Source organism: Dermacentor variabilis, chromosome 6 (assembly GCF_050947875.1).
Source record: "Dermacentor variabilis isolate Ectoservices chromosome 6, ASM5094787v1, whole genome shotgun sequence".
NCBI lineage: Eukaryota > Metazoa > Arthropoda > Arachnida > Ixodida > Ixodidae > Dermacentor > Dermacentor variabilis.
Window position 1 is genome coordinate 118547296 of NC_134573.1, and position 27834 is coordinate 118575129.

Consider the following 27834-nt stretch of genomic DNA (forward strand, 5'->3'; position numbering starts at 1 on the left):
CTGCTGAACTAATTGAATTTCTGAAGGTCACATGTGTCAGGAAATTCGTAAAGTATGACTTATGCACAATCTACAGACAAGATAGCAGGTGCAAGAGGACACAATTCTGTTGCACAGAAACTCAAATACAAACCCCTTTTAGTGCAATATTCCAGCTGCTTGAAGTCTGTCTAAAAGTAGGAGTGGCGTAGCCCGCTTGGTTCCTTCAAACACCAAAAACAGAACCAGAAAGCTCGCCTTCGTGCATAGTGTTTGCCGCCAGTGTTTCCAGGACAACATTATGTTTGCATAAGCTGCAGTTGCTAGTAAGCATGGGAAGCATTCTTTGAATGCTATTGCGTTTGACTCTTAAAGGCCAAGCTTAAGCATACTCAAAAATTTTTTTCATTGTACGGCATGGAAAACCCCATGCAAATTTCAAAGCAATACATCTGCTGTGTGTGGTGGGTGGGGTGGTTAGCTCAACCTGCTCCCAACTGCTCATTGCCAGAGGCACACAAGTTCAAACTCCTGTTGCAGTGATTGGCATCATCTTTATCAGCCTATTTTATGTCCTCTGCAGGACGAAGGTCTCTCCCTGTGATCCCCAATTACCTCCGTCCTGCGCCAACCAATTCCAAACTAGTGCCCGCAAATTTCCCAATTTTGTCGCCCCACCTACTCTTCTGCTGTCCTCGACTGTGCTTCCCTTATCTTGGCACAGATTCTGTAGCCTTAATGGTCTACCTAACCTTTGCGTTACATGACCTGCCCAGCTCCATTTTTTTCTCTTAATGTCAATTAGAATATCGGCTGTACCCGTTTGCTCTCTGATAAAAGCTGCTCTCTTTCTGTCTTTTAACATTATGCCTAGCATTCTTCATTCCATCACTTTTTGCGCTGTCCTTAACTAGTTCTCAAGCTTCTTTGTCAGTCTCCCAAGTTTCTGCCTCATATGTCAGCACCTATAAAATGCACTGATTGTACACCTTTCTTTTCAATGATAATGGTAAGCTTCCAGTCGGGAGCCGACAATGTCTGCTGTATGCGCTCCAACCCATTTTTATTCTTCTATAAATTTCCTTCTCATGATCAGGGTTCCCTGTAAGTAATTGACCTAGGTAAACATACTCCTTCACCGACTTTGGAGGCTGACTGGCAATTCATCATTATCTTTGTCTTCTGCTTATTAATCTTCAACCCCACTCTTACACTCTCTCCGTTAAGGTAATCAATCAAGTTTTATATATATGTATAGTGTGGCGAGGGTGGGAACGAAAATATGGAGGATGGCAGAACTATGACACAATAATGACTTGATGGCGGTGTAACTGGAGAGGATGGATGAATGGGCACAGCAAGTCACGTTTTAGGCTTTTAACTGCTGCCACTGTAAAATTGCTATATGTTCAAAGAGCATAAGTGCATGAATTCCAAGATTGCATCGCCACCTGTCTTCTATTTTTCTGTCTTTTTCAGCTTGCCAAACTTCAGATCATGGTGAAACTGACCTATTAGGTATTCAGTAGTGTAGCATACCAATCAAGGTTTCTCTGTAGCATTCCTTTGAAAGGACATTAGAATGAACTGTTCACCTGCGCTTCCACGAGATCTAGTTGGTAGGGCATTGTTTGGCTTCACAACTACAGAATTACTAATGCCTGGCCGATGAGCGTTTCTTTGCAATTTGGCATACTTGGGCCATTGTCATTATGCAGAAAAATTATGTACACGTTTCCAGGTTGTCTCTGCTTACTTTTGGATGCATTATAATTACCTGTTGTTGTTAAACGGTACGGACATAGAGCAAGAATTCAAACCTTGCTTTGCCAATAGTGTTTCATTCTTGCATCTTTTCTGACATCAGCCTTAAGCATGGTAGGACCAGTGTAAGTGCAATTTTTAGAAGTGCAACCTGTAATTGGAGTTACCATATTACCAGTTAGCATACATTTAAAACACAGTTGTGATTTTCTTTTTCATGGCGTCCCTTAGTTTTGATGTCAGCTAGCACTGGTATCTGCTGCAGGAATTCCACAGTGCTTTATGAGAAGCGCATAAAGTAATAACAAAAAAATTGAAGAGCACCACGAGGGTTTGAACTCTTGTCTCAGAGGTTGCTGTTCTACCTCTCAGCCACTTCTACGATGCTACAGCAAAAAAATACTCCATCTGAGAGGGTAGTCGTGTCACCAGCTATGATTTAATGAAACACAATGGTTGACTGACTGCATGCCTTGCAGCTTATCCATAAATTAGCATTGAGGTGAAAGATTTTAAACAAAGCTAGTGGTAACAAATGAAATAGGAAAGAGGAAGAAAAAGTCGCGTCTTTCCACTTCTCCACAAATGAAGAAGACTTGGTCTAGAGCTAGTCTTCACTGAATAAAGTTTTCTTCTTCGTTAAAGGAGATTGCTTGTGCTCATGTATGAATGTTCACTCCAGCTGATGTCACATGAAACAGCGCTAGACTTACTGTGTACCGTCTACAAGAGCTATCGTGTCACTGCCTAGCATTATGTGCAAAACTGCAACTTTTTCAGCATGTCAGGGGAGTAGTCGTTTTAGATTTCTGTGTGCTTGACTTTTGTGGGGGTTGACCCTGATGAACAAAATTGAGCAAATTGTACTATAGAATATAGAAAGCATTACTACTCAGACAAGTACAGGCTAATAAACATGGCTGAAGTGGTGTTGGAGACAAATAATTGCACACATTTGTAAAATCACTTTTATGTGCACAAAGAAAAAGCAAACACAAGTTAGTTCATGAGTCGTCAAAATATAGATAAGAGATATGTCCTGGATCCTTCAGAAACTTTGAGGAAGGCTGTTGCTAAATTTTCTTTGTAGGGGAGCAGGGCTTCTTTGTATTTTCTCTCAACAGATGATGCAAATTGCTGTGTGCAAAAATTATGTATTGGCGATGGGCAGCCCCACTGCCATGGGATAAGTGTTCATTTTAACGTTTGTCCAGCTGGAATGGCATGTGTGCGCCCTCTCCGCCATTGAAAATCTTGCAGGTAGTGCATCTTTGGCATAGCTGTCTCCTTTGTGGGGCTATGTGGTTCATGTCGCACAACTTGCTGCGTCTAAATTAAATTAAGGTGCTAATGTCTCAAAATTGCACAATGAGTTATAAAGAACATCATAAGGGAGGGCTAGATAAATTGTAACCAAAGGACCTTTTGAACTCTGCCGCCATTGGAATGCAGCTGCGGCTTCTGGAAATCAAACCCATGACCTCATGCTCAGTAGCTGAACACTATAGCCACTGCCACTGATTACTTGCTATGTTATCAGCGTCCAATAATGTTTTGCGGGGATGCGTGTGTGGAGAGGTTGCATGTTTGAGCCATGTCCAGGCTGCCATTATCCAATACCTTGTTGTAAACATAAGCATAGAAAGAGACCAGCCAGAGCCATCGAGACTCGTATATCACTTGCTGGGGCACTCGTGCTACATTGAATGTGAGGGTCGTGAGAAGTCATTGCCTGTGACCGTCATGGCCCACTGCAACTTCCCAAGTTCTTATTTGTTTAGATTTATTAGCTTGTAATTGACTATATATGATTGGCATACTTTACCCCTGCTAGATGTACATGAGTAGGTGAAATTATGCATGCTGTTTTTGTTGGGTGATTTACAGCTTTAGGTAGCTTGCGATGGTATATAGAAAATGTCTTGTGATTTTTCATATTTATGTCTCTCTTTGCTACCTCTTCTTATATACTTTACCTGTGTAGCACTGGAATGGTAACTGTTGTAGTGTCGATCCTCATATTTATGCAGTTAGTGCTTATTTCAAGTGTAAATGACTGCCAAACTAGTATCTACAAGGCGCGATAGATATTGTACATTAGAATCGGCACATCAGTTGGTTAAAGGCTGACAATTGTCTTGAGAATGTTTGTTGATTCCTAGGCAAAGTACAATAATTTTCTGTGCTGACAGCACGGCCAGTATAATGTACCGATTTCTTTCGGTTTATTCAGTTCCTTTCTTATCATCCACCATTTGTAGCCAGCCCTTATTAGTGGTAAGAGATGTGGAGTGCAGAAAGGAATGGCATTTCAATAATAATTAATAATCCTCGCCCTGAACCATTAGTGGTACTGTTAACTTCTGCTGTTCAAAGGCATGGAATGAAAATTTCAGCTGTCGGGCTGGAATCTATTCCAGGTAGTTCTAAGAGAAGTACTTAAAACAAAAATGTTTTTGACTGTGAAACAGTTATTTCCAAGAGTGGGCTGAGCATTAAAGATGGTTATTTGGCATTGGTTATATCAGTTTAAATATGTCGGAAGTTTCAAAAGCCAGTCATGTGTGTTGAGCATTCCCTTTAATTTGAACATCGGAGAAAATTTGCTTGTGGCTGGTGATTCCACAGTCACAACCGTGTATCAAAAGCGGCTGGAGAGCAGTAGTGTGGCTGTTTGCCTTGGGTTTTTGTTTGTGCGGGCCAGCCTTCTCCTGCTTTTTCTTTTCTACTCTTTTAATCATGTCCTTTATCAAGGGCCTACCAAGGCAGTATCCTTAAATGATCCCTTTTGGGGATACCATCACTTCCGCAAGAATTCGCATCACTCTGTACTGGAGATGTTCAAATGTACAATCCACAGCGCTCCTGGTACTGTGCAAAGGTAAATTGGCACCGTGCTGGAAATGCTCTCAGCCCTGTACGCTATGTCCAGTGCCAATTCACTTAAAATCTTGTGGAGGGGATCGTGTCCCCAAAAGTGATTACCCAAGAATACTGCCCCAGATCGCCAGCCCAAGGCAACTGAGCTGGCATTTTCCGACCGAAATTGCAAGATGCAGCTTCCGAGCAAGAGGTTCATGGATGCATGCTGCGAGTGTTGCATGTTCAAGCACTGTATGCTGTGCAAGTGCAGATGCGCGAACAGCTGCATGTCTGTTGAGAACACCGACTGCATACATCTTTCTTTGCTGGGTGACTAAGTTGCGGTTTTGGTTGCTGTGAGGATGTTGCTGCTTGTACTACCAGTCCAAGTGCTTCTTTGGAAAAGGGACATTTGGCCTCTCACACACTTTCTCCAATTCAGCTGAAGCTGACTGGGGCCTCTGCTAAGCTTTCCTTCCTTCATAGTCCAGAAGCAGGGAATTAATTTTCTAGTAGCATCCAAAGTCGTAGGTCGGGTTTTTCAAGTTTGTGTTACAAAAGATAGGTGCATAGAATGAAATGTCTTGGTGCAGGTCTCATTCATTCAACCATATGTTTTCTCCTTTTTTCTTGACACCCACCCTTATACTCCTGCTACACTGATGCAGAAAGTGGCATAAAGGTGGGCAAGGGAGTAGTAGGCTGAAACTCCAAAGGTTTCTGCTGCCTCCCTCCTCCTTATCGCTTCCGTTCACAAGCAGAGTGTATCAGCAAATTTATGTAGCGTCAATCAGTACTGTCACTTGCCAAGGCATTGTAGAAGGGGTGGACATACCAGTGAGTAACAAATGTAAACAAAGTGCAATATTGAACATACAAATGTAACAGCAAATAAAAAGCAGCAGTGAATGCGTTGGAAAGAATTACATGTTAAGAAAGACCTACTACTTTTCATCGTATATTTATCATAACATATAATGCAAATGTGTGAAGTAACATTTGTGGAGGTTTTTTGTAGTTGAGAACAGATGGAACATTGAGTCTGTAAATTGATTAATCAGATTGGCTTGGCCTGGCTATTGAATGAGCACACTTGTTTCAAAGTGTGCACTTCATAACAAACCTCACTGTCTGAGTACTCATCAGAGGATCTAGAACGAGATAAGGACCATGACTCGGGTATCTGAAAAAACTGACTCTTCAAATTTAGTACTGTTGTTAATGTTTTTTCCTTTGCTTCCATATATGGGCTCGAACCTCCTACACTACTTTATACTCTGAAAGATTTACATTGAAGAAAGCAGTCCATCAACACCAAGAACTGAAGAAACATGGATAAGAAGTACACACATTGTGGTATTCTAATGTCATAAGAATGTATTTTGGGGCCATCCAAATTTTTTAAAAATTCATCTGTTGGGACAGCGCTCTTGAATTTGATCTCACTATACCAACTTCCTGCACTCCAAATGAAAATGGTGAATCATTCAATGTGCTAAATGCTAAACCAGGATGTGGCAGAGTTGTATAATAAAGCATGTAATTTGAAATTAAACGTTTGCTTCTGTGAGCAAGTATTTGGATGCTTCTTCGGATCTCACTTTTGAGCTTATTTTTCAAGTTATTTATTACTCATTTCACCGAATAGATCTACGGTAGTGCACATTTCCTTGAAAGGTTGTGCTATCTTCCTTCTACATTCAGCCATACTTGGGCCCTCTCTGAAGTCTTGGTTGCCATTGAGCATGATCTTCATTGAACGTGCCGAGACACACCCGTGCAGAGTGGTAGTTTCAGGAGCATCGGAATGTCGAACAACCTCAACCATTAGGTGCTCTCGATGCGGTGCTAAGCAGTAGTGACTCCAGGTGTTTACAAATTCCGCAAGTTTAGTGGCAGGAGCCCCGTTCCCCTCCTGGTCGTGTCAGTGGGATATTTACAAATTTTAGAGTTTATAGGTTGGCAGGTATGGTTTAGCCAAATCTTGCTTCTTGATTTAAAAAGGTCCGAATTCTTTGCCATCATGTAATCTATTCAAATATTACAGCCATAGAAGCCTCACTCACTCCACGAGCTTTGTGGTGCAGTTGTTATTGATCTTTGACACTTTCTGTGTAATAATTTCCTCATATTGTCACATTGTAGGGAAGGTGAAGAAACTGCCGCTTCTTATACATGAATCGCAGTACATTTTAGAATAATTGCTCAAGCTCGCTTCCGCTAAAGGATGTACAACAGCATTTGCGTTGTGCGTAATCTGCTTATACAACTCTTTTGCTTCAGAATCTGTGCTGGATTCAAGACTTTTGAGATCATAGGCACACCTTGCATGGAGCGGCAGATCAATATCGTTAGCGATCTGGTAAAAAAATGGTCACCTTCAAAGAGCAAAATAATGTATGTGTGGCCATACTATACAACTGCAACTTGTGGATGTAAGGTTGTGTTGCCTGTCTGTGTCTGCTGATCTGGGTGTGCGGTTGCTTGTGGGCTACACGTAATGGTAAATCATCGTAAATATTTAAAAGCATGTATGTATTCCACAAAAGATGCATGGTCAGGGCAAACTTTAAAAAGAGCGTCTTGTTCCCCCGGGTGCAGTGCCTGCGATACTTTACGAATCTTAAAAGGGGGAAAGTTCGCTTGTATACATTGATCAGAAGCGAGCTTGAGCAATTTAGAAGATCGTTAAGTGGGCAATAGATGTCACGTTGCAGGCTTTAGTTTAGAACTGTAACATTCGACGACGGTAAAGTGGGGGGAAAAATGTATTTTTCATTTTTTGGTACATTGCCACATTTCTCATGTCACATGAAGTGAGTTTGGAAATTTCTGGTGGTATCTCCACCTGGATATTTGCATGTACAATGCTTTCTTTCGTACTGAGCATTCACTCAATAGCAGACGTGTATTAATATTTGCAGGAGTGTTATGTGTAAATCTAGCTTAATTTCTTTAGCATCCCATCATCTATATTTAGGAATGTACTATCAAGTTAAAGCACACAGGATTATTACAAGGAAAGGTAAAAAAGTATTCTGGGCTAAGGTAATAGAATAATTTTATTCTCATTTACTACAGCCTGGTGATTTATACGCTCCCTCCCTTTCTTTCTCGCTTCTGATCATTTGTTTGAGCACTGTTGCTGCATTGTAGATGGGGTTACGTTGCAGGGTATGTGGGCGTAGGGTCGGGGTGTTCGATGCTAGATTAATTTGCACTTCTGTCAGATTTCCAAGTAGCCTCAGCTCATTATATAGTTACGAGCATTTACATTTATGTACAGGAAAGCAATTTAAGCAATTGCTTGGTGATAAGTGTTGGTTGTGAATATCTGTTAGGAGATGGGCATAAATTTGCGTATTGATTTGCACTTAACAATATCTGCTGTAGAGCACAAATTTGCATAGTTAATGAACTGAATAGTACTCCTGAATGCATTGGATTGCCTCAATGTATGTATGTTCATTGGTGGAAGTTTTAATGGCCTTGTTTCCAGCATTCTTAATTAAACATACGGGGACAAATGTATATTCACTCTGTAGGGTGATTGCTGTTTCTGACTAAACGTAAACAAACCTTAGATAACTGTTAGAACGTCACCAAGCATATAAGTCGGTTTCCAACATTCAGGCTCCTATCTAGCCTGTGCAACCACTAAAGGAAGTTGCGCTTTAGTCAAGTTGAATGAACTCTCTCTCTCATTATATATGTGTGTGTGTGTGTGTGTGCGTGCGTGCGTGCGTGCGTGCGTGTGTGTGTGTGTGTGTGTGTGTGTGTGTGTGTGTGTGTGTGTGTGTGTGTGTGTGTGTGTGTGTGTGTGTGTGTGTGTGTGCATGCACGTGCTTGCACTTACATTTTGCACTTAGTCTCTCCAAGTGCCTGGTTCAGTCCAGCTGTGTTCCCTGATAAATGAGAGCACAGGTGTGTGCACACACATTCATTTGTGTATAGTTGTGTTTTGTTACTGGAGGCAATGTGCATTGGGCTGCGCTATTTTACCTCATTCAAAAAGGATAATTTTGAAATGCACCATATGTCAAGTGGTACTTCTCCCTGAGAATGAGCAAATACTGAACTTGCAGTAGACATAACCTCTTGAAACTTTTGTGTAAAGGGATCTGTTTGCAACTTTGGATGCTTCTCTACAGTTCCAATGATGATAAAAACTTTCAGTCATTGAATTAAAAAAAAAAGTTTCTTATGTGGGGGGGGGGAGGAGTGCATAATCATCAGAAGCATCTTACAATGGCTTCCAGTATGATTTATTAGATGTCTGAGCACTTGTACTGTGATTGGAGATTGTGTGCGTGTGAGCATCTATAATTATAGAACACGTACCATGTCATGTGGCAGTGGCCCCTCTCCACTCTCATTATGCTTTACCACATAAAACAGCTCTGTAGCAGCAAAGCTGACTTAAGAAAACCGGCCATTATGCAATGCATATGATGCCTTTGCCTCACGTGCACTCCTGAATGCATGTCTCGATCTTAAGCAGACTGAGTTATGCCTGCACGCAAATGGCTTATATTTAAATCTCACTTCAGCTAACTCCCAGCAAGCACATCATGGCAATCACGATGTGGCCGTGATGCATGGGGCAGTTTTCTCGTGGTGGAGTTGGGGCAGTTTTTGGGGAGATTTATATCCATGTCCGTACAAATGGGAGAGTTGGCAGGTATGCTATAGATTTGAAAAGGTCTCTGGCACCCTTTGTCCCGCCATAGCCTTATTGAAATAGTTGAGCATGCGCCACTGCTGTGGGAGGCAGACGATTGCTGCTGCCGAGTGCCTACTGGTACAGTAGACACAAGCATGCTTCTGGCCTAATGTTTGGTAACTACGAGAGTTCCAAACGCTTGAAAGGACTCCGACCTGATTTAAAGCCGGCAGCATGGGACTGCCAAACTCCTTCTTTACATTAGTGGGGTGTTTCATTCGTCTTGGTTCTTGCACAGCAAGCATCTTGGTTCTTGCAAAGCTCTCCTAAGCAATGCACCCCATGGAAACCCAGGGGCTCCGCAAAATGGTTAGGTAAATATAGGTAAATGGCTCGAGTCCACAAGCCCTGAGCCATTTTTACCTATCATGCAAGGCTAGTGGTGGATTTTGAACAAAAACATTAGAATTGTTTTCAGTTCTTTTTTTCAGTTTTCGGCCTATTGTTCCACCATAATGGTTGTGCGTACTGTTAGGCTTACAAAACAGCCTTTGCATCTTGTAATATGTGGATATGGAAGTTGACTGTAACCTGGTGCTGTATTCTTGTTGGTACATTGTCAGTGATATTATCACTTGTGTGTGACTCGGCACTGGATAGACATATCTGATGTGGTCGAAGTGTCTGCTACCAAGTCACGTGAAATCGCATCTCTAAAATATTGCGTCCCATCCTTGAAAGCGATCTCGTGAGAATACTGCCTCAAGGTTAACTTTTGAGATGATCAGTCAGTCATCATTGTAAAGAACAGGACGTGATGTTATTTTATTAACTGATTGCCATCGTGTCGATGTGAAGACTGTTGTGGAATGCAGTGCATTTTCACATATCGTCATCAGTAATGTTTGTGTTTCAATAATTGGCAGTTCACATTTAACAGGTTTGCTTCCTTTAATTTTACAGTTTGTCCTCATTGGCAGTCATTTTAATTAGCTTGTATGTACGGAATATTTAGTTTAACAGATTATTTAATGCTACAAGTAGTGAAATGATTTTTTAATATTTTAAAAAGTTTTTTGTTGTGATAGCTGACTCTTGTACACCCGTGAGCAAAATTGCATAGACTAGGGATTGTGCGATAAAGCTGACTTTCTCCTCTGCCTGCAAATGGAACTTGAAATTGAGGACTGCAGTCCAAACTTGGCAGTGTGAATTTTTCAGTGTACTCGTCAATTTCAGTTCATGCATGTTACCCATGAAGAAATTCAGATTTTTCGGCGACCTTGCAGTCTGTACAGTTTTGCTCACAGATGTACATATTTGGCCCTGTTTGATTGTTGGTTATAGGTCATAACGTGGTATAAAAAAATCTCCGCTCCTCACTTACATGGTTGTGTTCTAATTGTGTGTCTGTTGAAACCTTGCAGCACTGTATGATACACTGCATTAAGGAAATATTGGGATACAGTATCCCATTATTTGAATAATGCTATTCCAACTAACTCCAACGCAAGCCTTAATCGGCGCACCTAGCCACTGTTAAGAAACAGAAGCGGTTTTTCTGATGGTGTGTGCGTCGTCGTATCTACACTTTTTGTTTGTCTTCTATGTGAAAAAAAAGGCTGACCTCGTGTACTTTTCATGGCTTCACTGTTTGGCCTGTATGGCAGCTTGGCAGACACTGCGGGCAGGACGAGTATCGTCTTGGGAATGTGGGAAGGTGTCCAAGGATGGAGCCGTGTGACTCTTTGCAAATCTACCGAAAAGGCTGCCGAAGCATGCACTTCGCATACCAAAGGCCAACTGATCGCCACAGCTCGGGATAACTGTTCTTGGGATGTACCGCTCCAAGATCTGCGGGATCTAAGCAGGACAAAAAGGGGGTTACGGGAAGACACAATACTTTTGAATTGATCAACAGTATTAGGCACATCTCAGCCCAGAGCTAACGTTGCGCCCTTTTTCGAATACATCGAAGACTGAATTCTAGGACATGACCGCACCCGCCACACCGGAAGCTTGGCATGTCTTCGACATTGCCAAAGCCGAAGCTTCAGTTCTTTACCGACTGTTTGTCAACCTAGGTGGTCAACCTCTTTACCGACTGTTTGTCAACCGTGGTGGTCAACCTGTTCTGGGTTGCGGGGCGGTGCCTTTCATTTGCCGTCCTCGCACGCGCCAAACTTCGCGACCTTTGAAGAAAGCCTGATTTCGGTTTGCGAGTCGGCAAACGGGGGAGTGGGGTGACTTTTCTTGGCACGCGCTGGTGCCGTGTCGGAGGCGATGCGTGCCTCCTCCTCTTTGGAACCACCGCTAATCGCACGTTCATCGTGCCGCTTGTCGTTTGTTGTCTCCCTCCCCACTTCCCTCGCGCCTCTAGTCACGGCTCGTTTGAGTGCGAGAACCGCGTGGTGCTCTCGCCGGAAGGAAGGGCATTCGTCTTGCTGGCGCGGGGCGCCCCGCTGTCTCGCTGGGACGGGGGGGGGAGGGGGGGGGGGACGACGCGGCTGCGGCCGCGAAGTGTTTGCGCCCGTGAATGACTTGACAGCAGTCGCCGGACGGGTGGTGGAGTTGATGGCTGCCGAAGCAGTGTACAAAAAGGGGGAAGTGCAGGCATTCTCGCGACACCTGTTTTGCCGATGGCGCGAAATGCAAAGAAAGAAACTATCGCACGACAGGGAGCGAAGACAAGCGCCGACCGAGTTTACTCACCGGCATTGGGACCGCTGTACTGGGTGTCCCAGAACGTTAGCCAAGTTGTTAAAATAAGGAAAACTGGTGCACCATACGGTTATGAGACCTACAGTGTTTGGTCATCAGCCCTTTTCCGCCACCAGAGTAGTTTTATTTACTAATTACCTGACAGTATAAATCAAACACGTTACTATTTTTAAAAAAGAAATTAAGGACACGACTTCCGATGGAAAGACAATTACGCAGGGCATAGCGCGCTGAAAATGACTGCGTGGGATTTGTTTAGGACTCGATGACAAACGCGAGTCCAAATCGGTCGATCTGTTCCTGTCGCGTAACCGCTCCTCGCTGCATTTCAAGAAAAATAATTGTGGAAGATCGCCTTCGCGATCTCGTTCCGAATTAGGCAGTTCTTGCACCGCCTTCGTCTGGAGCCTCGACTCCTGGATTCATTCGGAGCCTCTACCCTGCAATGCGGGCGCAGGGAAGTTCGCTTCGCCGTCCAGGGTATTCTTACCGATGCCAGCCGGATGCGCTGTGTCTGCGTTGTCTTTGGTATCTATTAGTTAGTGCAAAAAAGAGAAAAAGCCTATGTACTGTGCATTGGGTGTGCTTTAAGTAACCTGAGGGGGTACATATTAATCAGAGGTCCCTCACTACGGCGTGCCTCATAATCAGTTCGTGGTATTGGCGCCTAAAACGGCAGGGCATTACAAAATTATTATCCGCGATTCATGTTCATTTTGTTGCAGCCCTTTGTGTGCCAATACTCTCTCCTTTCTAGCATCGCACTTTTTTTTTCTGTTTCATAGTACTTACTGCTGCTTTCTTTGTGAATATTGCCTTCAGTCCTAGCGTACAGGTTTGTGCATGGCGACTTATTTTTGCCATTTCTTCGCAGCGTTGGCTAGAAATGGACAGAGCATTAAGCTTAGGCTAAAGTGCCTCCATTTCACTTCTGAGTGAAATGTGCCACTGCAGACGACCGCTAGTGAAGGCACTGCCGTTAAAATTTTAAGGGACGTTTCGGTCGCAATTCCGAAATACATGTTTTTTCCTCCTGTCTAGTAATGCATGCCGCCGATAATTAACTCGTGCGTGTAATTCGAGGGGGGGATTCAATTCTTCATTTTTTTCAGCGAAGAAATGTGCCATGACCGAGATCAATGTAGTTCTATATTTAGGTACTCTGTGATTATGATGACTCACTGTTAATATGCCCAAGCAGTCAGCGTAAAAGTACTTCTACAAATTTAATGGGTAGTCCTTCATAATTCGTGACCTAGTGGAGAGGATATGATCCACCCGATTTCTCTCGGCCAGTCAATCCTCCGTAGTCGGCGCGGGCCACAACGTTTGTCGTCTTGCGACAGCAGTGATACACCGGTGACATTTCGCGCTCTCGCTGGCGTGTTTTTTTTTTTCCCTCCCGCCTGCCGCTCATCGTGATTTGTTGTTCCGCGTCGCTCTGTGCGTGCGCGCCTCGCGGTCTCTCTCTCTCTCTCTCTTCCTACCCTCGGCCGCCTCTACCGGCGCCCATCTCTGATTGCACACGCGCGTGGAAGTAGCAGCGAGGTGTCGTCGACGTCGGAACATGAGCGCGCGTGCCCCAGGTACCTCCGGCGCGCTGCAGAGCCTCCGCTCGTTTCGACACCCCGAAAATAGACGGAGCCGGGCCGCGTTCTGTCGAGGGAGGGGGGTGGGGGGGACGAGAGCGTCGGGAGAAGACAAAAGAAGGCGACGGGGCACCTTCGAGGCGCACCCACTGGCAAAGCAATGCCCGCCTTTTCTACGTTGGATTCTTTTTACAGCGAAGCTGTCTGTGGCTAGGATCCGGCGGATTGCGTCCGCGCGTAGACGAACAATTTTTCGTGCGTGGGCCGATGCCGAAGATAGTGCAACACCGGGCCGACCCGCGGCGCAGGTGCAGTTCGCCATTAGGGGCCCACACAGCTTCGCTTGCCATCCTTCTTCGCAGAGTGGAAGGGCACTGAGTTTTTGTTTATATTCATCGACTTTGCAAGCAGGCAGCTGTGCAAGGCTGGCCTATAGCCATCATCCACTGCGTTCTTCCGCCTTGCCTAATGTAGTAGTGACAGTTATCGTTTGACTACTGTTGTTTACTATGGGGGCGAAATGCGAAAAGGGCCGTGCACTTAATATTTTTTTTTTTTGGGGGGGGGGAGTTTACGTGCCAAAACCACTTTCTGATTATGAGGCACGCCGTAGTGGAGGACTCCGGAAATTTTGGCCACCTGGGGTTCTTTAACGTGCACCTAAATCTAAGCACACGGGTGTTTTCGCATTTCGCCCCCATCGAAATGCGGCCGCCGTGGCCGGGATTCGATCCCGCGACCTCGTGCTCAGCAGCCCAACACCATAGCCACTGAGCAACCACGGCGGGTTTGCACTTAGATATAGGTGCACGTTAAAGAGCCCCAGGTGGTCCAAATTTCCAGAGTTCACTGTGGCGTGCCTCATAATCAGAAAGTGGTTTTGGGCACGTAAAACCCCTTAATTTAATTTAGTACTTTTGTTTTAAGTTATAGTCCTCGACCGCGAAACCCCAGAAAAACAAAATAGAAGCCTCAGAATGCCCGAAATAATGTACTGTAATCCCTTTCTTGCGAACCAGGTGTCAGCATCTTGACGCAAGGGGCTGGTCAGCGGGAGTGTGACCCATCGCGACGCTTCTGCACTAGCTCTTGCTCGCCTGGTCGTCGGCCGTTCTACCACTAACTGGTTGGCCCCGTGGTCGCCAGAGCAGCGAGTGCATGCGTTTCGCTCGTTCGCCGTAATAAAGGACGCGAAAGAGGAGAATGTGCTCAGCTGCATTGGTAGATTAACTTTCTAGAGTACCAGAAAACCTGCTCTCGACGTCAGAGGAATCTTGACAAGGCAGGACGGGGGGTTGGGGGGGTGGAACGACATTCGGTTGCTTTGAAGTTCTCGCACCAGTTAGGCGTGACGTCGTGGATGTTTCTGCGCCACAACGGCCTCAGTACGAAAAGGTACGTTCCGTGAGGTCGCACTTGTATATCGCTGCAAAGGTATTGGTGCTAAAGTAAAAAAATATATACCGGGTGTCCCAGCTAACTTGAACCAAGGGTTTAAAAATGAAATATTGGGGTCAGGAGAGTGAAACTACCTGCATATTGGTGACAGGCATTTGGCGCACCACAGGAAATTTTTTGTATTGCAATTACTTAACTAGTAATTAAAATAATTTTTTTAAAATTTTTAATATTGACTTTAGACACTAAGTGTGATTCGCAAAGTTGGAGAGCACTTTCAGAAACCCCCATTCCATTATTCGCCATAAAGAAAACCTTACGTGTACCTCTTTTTTCGAGCTCGAAAGAAAGCCCGCGAAATACAAAAAAAACCACGTGACGAGCGCATTCGCGCGCCGCGATCGTGCTGCTCTCAACCGTGCTTTCAGTGAACGAAATCAGCTCCGGTATTCATTCGGCGGCCCCGTTTCAGAGGCAGGCCGATATCTTGGTGGTGGTTTCTTCGGCCGTGTCAGCCAGTTCGCGCGTGACGGTGTAAATTGCAGCGAGTGCGCTGCGCTTTGCAGTCGCGATAAAGACTGCCAAGCTCGAAGTTTTCAAATGAGAGGAGTTTTATTTGCCAGTTGCAAAGAAAATAAAAGTGGCGGTTTATGGCTTGGCTGTGCGGCGATGACAGCCGTGGCATGCGGTTGTCCTGACTCCATTTCATTTCGGTTTCTTACCAATTATAAAAAGTGCTCGAATAGGTCACCTTGTGCGACGATACAGCTATGGCATCTTGTAACCAAATCAGCCGTTGCATTTCGTATGACAGCCTCAGGCATGTTTAAACAGACTTCCGTTATTTTGTCTTTAAGGTCTTGCGGTGTGGAAGTTGGTGTGCTGTACACCTTGTCCTTGATATGACCCCACAAAAAGTAGTCCAGAGGTGTCATATCAGGAGACCTGGCTGGCCAGTTCACGGGACCTAGTCGTCCTATCCATTTCTGCGGGAACGCTGCGTCGAGCCAGGTCCGAGCCTTGGCGCTGCTGTGCGCGGGGGCGCCATCGTGTTGAAACCACACATTTGTGGCCCTGGCGAGCGGTAGATCCGAAAGGAAGTCGTCAACGGGTCCTCTGAGGATATCATTGGTGTAGCGATCTGCTGTCAGCGTCTGGTCGAAAAACACAGGCCCGATCAAACTACCGTCGAAAAGTCCACACCAAACACTAAATGACCACTGGTACTGGTGCTGCGTCTGTAAAACCCAGTAGGGATTTGAATCGCTCCAGTAATGAGCATTGTGCAGGTTCACCTGTGAATTGCGCGAAAAACTAGCTTCGTCACTCCATATCACTTTGTTCAAAAAATCCGGGTCGTCCTGCATCTTTATCAGAATCCAATTAGCAAAATCGGTCCTGTTTTGGAAGTCCCGTGGCAACAGATTTTGATGAAGCTGTACGTGGTACGGATGCAGGCGGTGTTTGCGCAGTATTCGCCAAACTGATGACCTGGAGACTCCGGTATCCTCGCTCACGCTGCGCACGCTTGCTTGGGGTTCCAGAGCGAACAGCGATAAAATATGCGTCTCGAAGTCCTCGTCAAAAACAGGTGCTCTGTGTCGTGTGGACGTAAAACTGCCCATCCGTCGCAGCGTCTCGAAGGCACGCAGGATCGTTACTGAACTTGGCCGCCTGCCTGGGTGCCATTGTTGCATAAGGTCTGCAGCGCGCCTTCTGTTCCCATGACATGCACCTAGAGCCAGAACCATGTCTGCTTTCTCTTCATTTGTAAACGGCATGTCTGCAGTGCTAGTAATCACTACACCAAAGATTCAGTCTCGCATGAGAGTGGCATAAGAAGAGCACACGACAAACTGTGCTTCACCGCTGCTTCCAGCTTTCAAAATCCTCATTAGGAAACTGCAACACACAGCCGCCAACACCTCGCGGCGAAACATTATTCCCTGTATTTCTCTTTTGCTTCTGAGTGACAAAGCAGACTCGCCATCTCAGTATCTTATCAGATTGGGACTAAGTCGTCGTCGCCGGGTGCCAACTAGCTGACGCGGACGAAAAACCCCCGCCAAGATATCGGCCTGCCGCTGCAACGGGGCCGTCGAATAAAGGCCGGAGCTGATTTCGTTCACTGAAAGCACGGTTGAGAGCAGCACGATCGCGACGCGCAAATGTGCTCGTCACGTGATTTTTTTTGTATTTCGCGGGCTTTCTTTCGAGCTCGGAAAAAGAGGTACACGTAAGGTTTTCTTTATGGCGAATAATGGAATGCGGGTTTCTGAAAGTGCTCTCCAACTTTGCGAATCACATTTAGTGTCTAAAGTCAATATTAAAAAATTTAAAAAAATTATCTTAATTACTAGTTAAGTAATTGCGATACAAAAAATTTCCCGTGGTGCGCCAAATGCCTATCACCAATATGCAGTTAGTTTCACTCTCCTGACTCCAATATTTCATTTTTAAACCCTTGGTTCAAGTTAGCTGGGACACCCGGTATACATTTTACTGTTCATATTATTGTCTAGCAACTAACATATTATAGCGAAATTAACAAAAAAGATTGTTTTGGAATAATACTTTCTCAGTCTGCATTGACTTGGGGTTTGTCTTCAGTGCCCCTTTGAGAATCTCCGCGAAGTATCCCGAATACGCAGTCACCTCAAACACCAAAGAGAAGAGACACTTTCATGATGCAGTTGTGCGCGAAAGGCTATAGGCAAACCAGGGGACGTATTCTGAAACGTTCGCCGCCGCGAAAGTTTCGCCGCCGCGAACGTCACATTCGATAAGCCGACCGCCTGCTCACTCGTGACGTCAGCGTGCACTACCAGCGCGCGCTCTCGAACGCTTCACATGGCACGAGAGATGGCGCCCAGCAAGTGTAGAACGACTCGGGTGTGTTGTAATCGAGTGCAGAGGCCGTCGCTCGGTTCTGCGCACTTGCCACGGTTGGCTCCGGTCGCTTTATGTAAAGGAAATGAGAGAAAAAAAGTGAGAAATGTTATATTTCAATGAATAATCGCCTGGAAACAACACATGCACCACGCCATCAAAAACTCTGCTATAAGCTACCACCTAACTACCCTGCTAGACTCCACCAGCAACCGAACGCCAAAAGACGTGTTCGCTTATTCAATATATGTCCGGAGCACCCAATGACACCGTGACGTTAAAATGACGTAGACAGGAACTACCAGGTGGCGCAAGTGAATATCCGGTTTTGTCAAAGCAGCCATTCAGCGCGCGCCGCAACGGCGGAGGCGTGGCCAGGGCGAAACTTTCGCGGCGGCGAACGTTTCAGAATACGTCCCCAGATATGTTTTGAATGTGCCGCAGCACCTGCTCGGGAATTACGTACGGCGTGACCTAGTTCGAATGCGTCACTGCTTCGTTAGTGCCTCGTCGATCACATCTGGTCAGGAGAGAGAGAGGTCGTCGTCACTGTGTGTTTATCTACAGGAGTCAGTGACATCCCGCGGCCGATAACGGGCGTTCTTTACGCACGCATGCATGCAGTTGGCAAGAACAAAAAAAAAAAAAACAGCATGTGCGCGGAGCCGTGACGTGTCGCAATGCGTAATCGGCGATTGCGTTTTACTATGACAACTGCTGTTCGCATGACGAGCACGCATGCCGGCGGTGTCCTGCGGGGAACGTTCGGAACAGGCGTCGGGCGAAAAATAAGCACAGTTAGCGGTTGTGCCGACACAATTCCTCTTGCAACGTCCTTCTTTTCTTTATTCCCTTTATTTGCTTAGTGGATTTCATCAGCATCTCCTTTTTTCCGGTAACGATTGTGCCGCATTTCGTAACGTCGAATTGAAGGTTTTCTCTTTTGTTCTCTACTACTAAACGATACCGTCGCATAATGGCGGCCCGCGTGTGTAGACGAGTGTTAAGCTGGCCCACGTGACGCTTTATGCATGGGAATCGCGTCGGCGCGGGCTTTATGTACGTGGCGCCGGTTCGCTAGCGGCAACTAAATTGAGCTTTACCGAAAGATTTGTGGCGGGAAGTTCAACCGACACCACCCTGTGTTACACGCCACTTAAATTGAGTGTGTGTGTTTGGCGACGCGTCGCCCGCTCCATCCATGTCGAGCTGCGCGGCACACTTTCCGCCTGATTGTTTCCATGTCGTTGGTTGATCTTCGCGCGAAAACTGTGCGCGCATCACATTGCCGTGAGATGAACTCGCCAACGCCGGTCGATGCGGCGCCTTAAACGAGCTGGAAAAAAGAAAAATAAAAACGCGCCGTGTAGTTGCCGCCTTACAGGCGCTTGCGCCGGCTTTGAGCAGAGCACGAAAATATCGCGTTCCAGCTGCCTCGCCGCTTTCCACCGCCGCGCGCGGGAATTTGCAATTCGACGATGTGAGGGCGAGGCGCGCCGACGGATAATCCGGGAATGGTTTGTGGTGTTTAATCTTTTGCACCGAAGGCGGGTTGCCTCCATTGACGCAGCGCCTTGTTTTGGTCAGGGTGGCTGTAGTGTGGCGAACGGTATCCGCAGCGGCGCCGCACGCGAGTACAGCGCGCTGCGACTGGTCGCACCTGCCCGTGGTGGACACGTGCACCGGTCCCGCTGCTAAGGGCAGTCGAAGGAGGGAAGGACGACGCTGAACGTTGTGGAAAACACCGAACAAGATTGTTGGTGCGATTTCGCGTGCGTTTGGGTGCGCACGATTTTACGAATGCTGCGATTTAAAAACAACGTGCCTGCTGGTCTCCCGTTGCACTGTTGCTGCTGCAGCAGCTCGTGTGCTGCGTCTAGCGGTGCGAGCCGCTTTCCCCTCTCCAATTCGTGTTTGCGGAATTTTCACGAGTACGTTTCCTCTCAAGTTGGTACGTATGTGGAGTGGAAGCTGCAGTTGACGTCGGCCAGTTACACCAGCGATCACGCCAAATCGTGCGTCCTCGGCGTTAGAGCGCCGCCTGCCTACGCCCGAGGTTCACTGCGCAAGTCGTGATTTCAAACCCGCTGTCCCGGTATTTAGTGTTTCCCACGTCCGATTGCAAGACGGCTAGGATGTATTACAATTGCAAGGAGGCCGCGCCGAGAGAGCGCAGGAATGAGGCTGGCGGTGACTTTTGCTCGGAAAGGCGCACAGCCGAAAGACTCGCGCCTGCCGGAATGCGCGCTATACAAGATAGCACTCGGCGGAGTGTCGGCATTGTTGTTCCGCGGGCCGTGAGAAACGTTGGCATATGAGGATCTCTCTCTCTCTCTCTCTCTTCAAAGCGCACGCGATCGCTCGTCGGGATGATCGATTGACGCCGCCACTCCGCGTGCTTTGCTGTTTAGCGCATTCCGCCTTGCTGCTCGCGCGCGCGGCAACAGGCGGTCTGTCGACGTTGGCGACGCTCGATCCGCGTGTTTCTCTCCCCCCGCCCCGGCGCTGCTCTTCGTGGAGCGTGTGCAGTCGCCGGCGGCCTGCTCCGTCTTTGCTTTCTCCCGCGCCTCCGTTTTTTTTGACGGCTCTTTTGTCATCGCCGCCGGAGCGAGCACGTGCGCGCGCGCGAGCGAGCCTCGGCGCCGGCTAGAATGTCGCTGCTGCTGCTTTTGTGCCACCTTCCGTGCGCTTTCGTCGACGCGATCGTCTCTCGCCGTTCTGTCGCTCTCGCTGCCCTTCGCGTCGACGTTAAATGGCGAGCGTGCGCGCTCGGCTCGTCTCTCTGGCAGCAGCAGTGCGGAGCGATGTTTCGCGGAGCGCTCTCGATCTGTTTCGTCGAGCTGTTTGTCGCAAGCGCGTTTGCCGCCCGCATTGTGCTCCCTCTTTTTCCGGCGCGATCGGAGCGCGCGGCTTGCGCAAGCGCCGTCGCATGCGGGGGAAACTCGGAAAGGGTGACATTTTGAGCGCCGCGATATTTTCAGTCGGGAGCTCCTCCATCTGGCTCGCTTCTGGCTGTGTTTATGGTTCCGCGAGCGCGTGCGTTGTTAGCAATGTCGCCGACGTCGGAATTGAGAGGGAGAAGGAATTTATCGGAGGGGAGGGGGAACTGGAGGTCGCCCTAGGCTACTGCGATCAGGTCCGCCGCTCTGCGCCGGAAAAGGAGCGAAGGAGGGCAAATAAGAGTGACGAGGAAGCTGGTTCGTATTCTCTCCGCACGCGGCCCGCGGTCAAGCACAAGTGCGGCCGGCGAGTGCGGAACACCTCGGATCTCTTGTGCGCTTCTATGCTCTCGTAGTTGCCTCGGAGCTATCTTACTCGGCATAAGTGCAAAGCCACTTTCCGTAACACGCGCGTGGCCGCTCTCCGCGCGCACGCGCTTGCCGTTGGTCGTAGCCGCGGGTCGTGCAGCAAACGTCGCCGCCTTCTGTCGAGCGTTGCGCGGTGAGCGTGCCGCCCATGCTGTGAAGCGGGCAGAACGATCGATCGCACGAACGGCGTCGCAGTGTTTTTGAGATGAAGGCGCGCGTCGTCATCGGTGGAAAAGAATAAAAATGCATAAAACCGCTCGACGGGTTTGGTAGATGCTCCGCTGCTCTGGTGGCAAAAAATATCCCCCGGCGATAATGCGTGCGCAGGACATTTATTTCTCGGGTGGCCGTGTCTACACACTCACCGCGTAAGGGCAGCGCGGTGTACCGCGCGCTCATTTTGCGTTTTTGCTTGTAGCACTTGATTCCCCCCCTCCTCTTCTTTCTCTCGGGATGTGTGCGTTGCCTGACGCTTTGGCGTGCGCCTGTGATTGCTCGAACAAAAGCATTTGTGTAATCCTTATCGCGCACGGGTTGTGTACCGTGCAGGGGCACTGTTGGCAGAGTTCGATCCTACAAACGGCCCAATTTGCGCAGGTGATCAATTTTCGCTTGGCTGCCGTGACGAGCTACTGGGATTCCGAAATCTCCATGAAAGATGTCGTGCGCGACAGCTTTTTTTGCCGCTGTGCTTCGAAGGATATTGTGCTACTCCGCGGGCGGTATGAATCGGTTACGACGTCGGTGAAATGTTGGATTAATGTGTTGATTGGCGCATCGTTAATTCCGACGCATCAGCGGTATTGCTGGGGGCTTTCCCGAGAAAATTAGCTGAAGGTTGTCGCCGCTTTCATCTTCACTTGCTTCTTCCGACTCGTGAATGAACTACGTCCCAGTTATTTAATGCCTACAATTTACCTGCTTGTCTTCGCTTGAGATTGTGCAAGCCGGATAATTGCGGGGGGTTCTGAATCATTCTTGCGAGGTAGCATGCGTAGTTGTGGATTGTGTTTACGTATTGCTTCTTTTTTCGTATTTTCTTGGCTTACAGCCACCGTCAGACTTGGCTCGGAACAATGAACGCACAGCTATAGCGGCATAACTTACTTAACACGGACTGTACAGAGAAAACATGCGATGCTTTGGAAGGAACACGCATCAACAGAGTACTGACGTGACATTATTGACTTTTCATTCTTTGCGTTGTTTTTAACTACTATGGTTTACCTGGTTTTCACGTTGCCTAGTAACAACCACGAGCAAACGCAAATGCCACAGGCTCGCAAAAAAGGAAAAAAAATTAAATGCAGACGCGCAAATTACAATTGCCACGTGCACTGGAAGGTTCGCTGTGCCAAGTTTGGAGAGAGAGCGAGAGAAGGAGATTCTTGAATATGGGAAGGAAAGGTTGGGGTAAAGTGCAGCGCAGTAACTGTCTCTCAGCAGACTGCAGTCCTCAATTTATGTTCATAGGCGGAGAAGAACACCGGCTGTATCGCTTGTCCGCATACTTTTGCTCAAAGGGGAGTACAAACCTGACCCGGTTGGGCCTGACCGAATGTAGGAGGGAATACTTTAGAATCAGTCGCAAGTTCAACCTGAAGTACAGCGAAAGCTGCGGGGCCTGCTAAGGAGGCACCGCCAAGTGCCCTTCAGTCAAAGTCCATGGTACGAAAGGAAATGATGTCCGTTTTTCGGCGTCTGCTATGTTGCAGATACGTGGTTTCGGTGTAACCAAGCGGTCGATCAATATTTGTATGGTTTCTGGCATCTAAAGGAACTACTTGCAGTATGCGCCGCCAAAACAAAAGTAATAAATAAATAATACGCAAATACTGCGCGGCGTGTCAGCAGCACTGTGTATGACAATGCACGGGAACGGGCGGAAGGGATACACGGCCAGACACGTCGAGTGACCGAGGGTCACGTATGACGTCAGGTTTAAAATTTCCGTAAGAAATTAGCTGCGTTGCCACGGCGTTGTCGTTACTGTCGGCACAAAAGTTGACGAAGGGGTTGTATTGAAAGGGGTGTGCGCCTGACGCCCGATTGCGGCTTTTGCTCCTCGCTGACTCTGTCCCTTCGTCCCGTCTCAGCGCCCTGTGACAGATTAGATAGGCGCACCAAATGTCGTCCGTCTCCACTTGGTTGATAAGTCTTCACTCGCCGCCTTCTCTCTCGCAAGCGATTGTTTCGTCTGCTTGCCCACTTCTCGTGCTCTCTATCTCTCTGGTACTTGTGTGTACGTTTGCTGTTACAAGGGTCACGTCTGTTGCACGGGAAGGTTACTGGTACACTTGGAATAAAGGTATTGCTATCCACGATCCATTCTTCACCTCCCTCTTTTGCCGTCAGAACCGTAATCACAAAACCGCTGAGTACTTGTTCTCCAGAGCTCCGTTTACCCGAACTCGACGTGAGCGGGCCGCGTCTGAAGTCGACCTGATCCAGTCCGACCCGACCGCGTTTACACGCATCTTGTCAAGCGGGTTGGCCTAGTCAACCAACCTCTTGCAGGTGGCTCGGGCGAACTCGCATCGACGCTCGCCCGTCTGCATGCGTTTTTGCACGAACGCGAGACCTGGTTTTCGGCCCTGCGAACCAACTCGACGCGCCCTCGTCGTGCTCATGTAAACGTAGACGAGGCAGCAACGCGGATAGTTTTTGTTGTTCGCTTCCGTAGTGTCCATTACGCCCGTCCATCTTTATCTTTGATGCTCCACTAAGGCCTTCTCAATGAGAGCTCGTCTGGGAAAGGTTCGGCTAGCGCTTTTGTGCAAGGTGAAAGAAAATTAACTCACGTTTCTTCTGCGAGTTAGTCGAGGTAAAAGGACTGGAGGAGCCGACCTCGTTACCCTAGTCGCTGCTACGTCCTGCGGCTCGGCACGAGGTGGGGGGGGGGGGGAGGGGGGGTCGTTTGGCTGCCGCATTTCGCCGACTGCTCGTCTCTTGCATTTAGGCGTGCGAAAAGGAAACCCAGATGACCAAATTAATCCGGAGGCTGCTACCATGACTCTCATAGCCTCTACCGTTGCCTTGAGACGGTTAAAGCACTTAATTACACTGTTTTTACCGGCGCTGTCCGATGGTTGCAGGGAACAAAAATGAAAATGAAAAGCACGGACGCTCAGCGGTGGGTGATAATGAACGTCGTCAATACCCAAATATGGCTCTAGTTCACTTCGTTGGCAGAGTAGCCGCTACGCGCTTTACGGAAGGTATTGCCATTTCTGACAGGGATGGCGAAGGAAGAGTGCATGATAGAGCGTATAAGCGCGAGTGAACGAGGAAGTAGAAAGAAACAGATGAACCCAGAGACAGCGCTTTTCGTTCAGTCGTCCTCGTTCATTGGCGCTTATACGTTCTGTCATGGATTCTAACCAACTAGCCCCCCAACGTGTTTTAACGAAGGAAGAGTGATTCCTTCCTCGTAATGTCCGCAGCCAGTGGTTAACTTGCGCAAGTACTTCGATCCGGTTACTCAATTCCTTTAATTGGGAGAAAGACGCGACGTGAATGATATTTAATGCACCAGGACTCGCCAGAAGATGCTTGAGTGCTGGTGATATAACCTTGAAAATCTTTAAAATAAGAATTAAATTTATTCTGCAGTGACGTTGCATAGAATTATTACATAAAGTGCAGATATGCTTTACTATAATTAGTACGCGCGCAAACGAGGAAGTTCACTGCATTATCGGCGCCAGAAGTAACTTTAGTATCAAATCACGTGCTCATGTGGCGCTGTTCGAGGCTCGCGTATCACAAAGTGTCTCGCAGGCGAGCGAATCTCACGCCGCCGACGCGTGCGCGGACACACGCGATTATTCCTCGATTATCTCTGGTTTTCCTCCCGTTTCGAGCCTTCCTCATTCTTGTCACGTTTGGGTGACCGCGCGCTACGCAGTGTCGCACGGACGGTGGGATCTCTTCTGACCGAGCTCGGACGTCGATTACCGCCGTCTCCCTTTTGCGCTGTCCGGAGATATTGCGCATGCGCAGGCTCCGAGGCAATTGAGGATCTCGGAGCGTCCTTGGGCTGACCGCGACTCGTGTGCGTTGTGTGGTCGTGGCTTGACCGGTCGTCTTTCCCTCTTTCCACGCGGTTTGCGTTTGTGTGTTCCTCAGGCGTGTATGTAGGTACATACCTGCCTGAATTTTTTTTTTCCCATAAGCTTTGCGAATTTGGGCTTGTTCTACGATTTCGCGAGTGTTGCGCCGAACTTTACGTATTTTTGCGGCACTTGCTTCGGGCGGGCTCATTCAGACGAGGCAAAATCGGCAGTACTGAAGTTGCAGAAAAAGAAGTTCACTACGATCTGAAAACGATGTGTTACTAGTCTGTCTGCGCTGGTCCGGGCTTGCTGCCGCTTGTGTTCTGCGTTTAAAGGTAAAGAATGGTTAATGAATTGCGCATATATCCATCCGACGAAAGGTGCGTGCGCAGGAAACGCCATTAAACAAAAGCGGGCTACCGGGCCCGCGGTCGATACATTTTACCGCATTAACGCAGATAATCATCCCCGAAGGATGCGTTCTGCCTCATTATTAAAGGCAGCTATAAGTAAACAGAAGTTAAAACTAATTAATGGCATCTTAAATGCAGCTGTCATTTCGCGGTAATGAAATAGGTTGATTACTAGAGGCGAAAGGGGAGGCCAAAGTTATTTCTTTTTATATCGCGCCGTTACGTCAACGGCACGTCAAAGGTACGTCAAAGGTCAATATATATATATATATATATTTCGGCCGTTGTAGCGCAGCAAAGATTACCGAAACTCCTGACGTTTAGCCTTTGGCTTCTTTCGAATGCAGTATGGTCGGTCTTTACCGATAAGGATTAATAAAATAATGATAACGAGGGCCGAGCGGACTGCGTCAAAATTCGTGACTTCTCAGCCAGTTGGTGCAGAAAATTCGAAGCTCGTTCTTGGAGCTTTTCTTTTTTGGTTTTACCGAGCATCCTCCTCACGGTAAGAGTGGCTTTTTGTAGAAGGGTAATCTGCTAATACAGTCCAAGTTAATTTTACAGCGAAGCTGTTAAAGGCTACTTTCCTCACTATCGTGTCCGCGCGTAGAAAAAAATAAAACTATCATAATCAGCATTGGCTCAGCGTCATCGTCTTCCACAGCTGTCTCGTTGGTGCCCCTAGGCGCTACCGCAGAAACGCGCTCGTGTCACTTGCTCCCACGTTCGTCGTCGTTAAATAATTAATTTCTAAACAAATAATTAAATAACACTAAGACGTAACCAATAATTGAGAAATACTTTAATTAACCGTCGGCATTTACCCAGTGATAAGCATCGGGGCCGCACGTTTCACCTTCGCTGGTTAACCATCTGTGCGGAGGGCTTGGGCTGACAGTTCTTGTCTTTAGCGTCCCTTTAATGCCACTAGGTAATCTGCTAATACGCGCCAACTTATTTTTCTCTTTAGTGCCCCTTTAATGCCGCTAAGGATGCTGCATGCACACCGCTTTGTCACCTCGTTATCTTTGTTCTCGTAAGCAGTCAGCTTTCTTGCTTTCGCCGTGTGGAAGAATCCTCTTCGCGCGTGGTCGCTTTTCTCTCCTTTGTCTGTTTTCGTTCCTTGGTGTTATTTTTTGTTCTTGCCGAGTAGTCTCGCTTTCCTCGATGTAACGCGTGTGCGCTTCCTCTTCCTGGCTGTGTTTCTTTCTCTTGTTGCTTTCTCCTAGTTTTTTTTTTTCCACTGCTTTACGTCTGAGTCGAATTCGCCACTGCCTTGTCACTACTGGCGTCGATTAAAACGGGAAAGCGACGGTGTTTTCCCGTTTGTTTTTCTTCCATGCCGCCAGCCTGCGAGCCGTACCTCAAGTGCGGCCTATACTCAGAGGGCGGCTATAAGACGTAATGCCCTCTCTTCGAAGAAACGCCTCCGATGACGGGCGTAGAATGCGAGAATGTGCGAGGGAAAGAAAATCGATACAGTAGCCAGACGCGTTGGCTCCTTATCTGTCTGTTATGCAACTATTTCGGACACCTCCCTCCACTACCCCCTGCTCTCTGCGAGAGGCTGTTAAAATGGGCTGCGGGATTCCCCCGCCTGTTTATTTTTTTTTTCTTCTGCTAACCAATGTTGGGGCGGACTAATTTGTTCAGGGCGGGCACTCGCCGTTAGCGTTTTCTTTTATTTCTGCTAGCTGGGACTCCAGCTCGGATTTTTTTATAAACGCTTTCTTTATATCGCTTTTCTTTCGTCGCCATTTCGGTCCTCCACGCAACGCAATGTAGGGGCCATTTAACGATTTGATTAGGTATTTTTTCGCCGCGCAAAGCGGCGAATGATCTCGCAGATGTGTACAACAGAGCCCGCTTCGCAACGGAAATCGCCTCAACACGGTCCGCGGCGGCGTCCGTTGGGATAGCGCCTCGCAGGCAGAAATCTTTCCGCGCACGGCACCGGCAGGAACGAGTTCTTGTTGTTTCTTACGTGACGCCGCCGTCGCTCGCACTCTTGAGAAGCCCACGGAGGGGGGCCGAAGAGAGCCCGCCAAACTGGTCGGGCGAGTGTGCCTGTGTGTGTGCGCGCGCGCGGGCGCCTTCGAGGCTGCCTCGCTGCTTGGTGTGCGCCCTTTGCCTTGCCTTGCCTCGCTTCGCTCCGCTCCGGGTAGTGCGTCAGGCAGGTTCTTTCGCGCTGTG

The 27834-nt window shown here is 47.6% G+C and overlaps 1 protein-coding gene across 2 annotated transcripts in view; it reads left to right on the plus strand.

The window, feature by feature from the left end:
- The window catches only part of LOC142585112 (trithorax group protein osa-like), a 196677-nt gene that overhangs the window by 6233 nt on the left and 162610 nt on the right, over positions 1-27834 (plus strand). The window lies entirely within an intron of this gene.